Raw genomic sequence first — 225 nt, forward strand, 5'->3', positions numbered from 1 at the left:
TCAACTCCGCTCTGCTCCGAGCCCAGTGTCCCTTGGCAGGCGGTTGTCCCAGGTGGAGATGGTCTGAAGAGCTTGCTGTTGTGGTAGGTCGTACCTGTTGGCATGTGGAGCAGAAGTTCTGGTTGCAAGGCTAAATGAGATTTGTTGAGCTCCAAATGGGGGATGCTGTGTCTGAAAGCAAAGTGGAGTCTTTCACAAAATAGATGCCTAAGAGGATGAAAAGCT

The sequence above is a fragment of the Buceros rhinoceros genome, unplaced genomic scaffold, assembly GCF_000710305.1.
Source record: "Buceros rhinoceros silvestris isolate BGI_N320 unplaced genomic scaffold, ASM71030v1 scaffold567, whole genome shotgun sequence".
NCBI lineage: Eukaryota > Metazoa > Chordata > Aves > Bucerotiformes > Bucerotidae > Buceros > Buceros rhinoceros.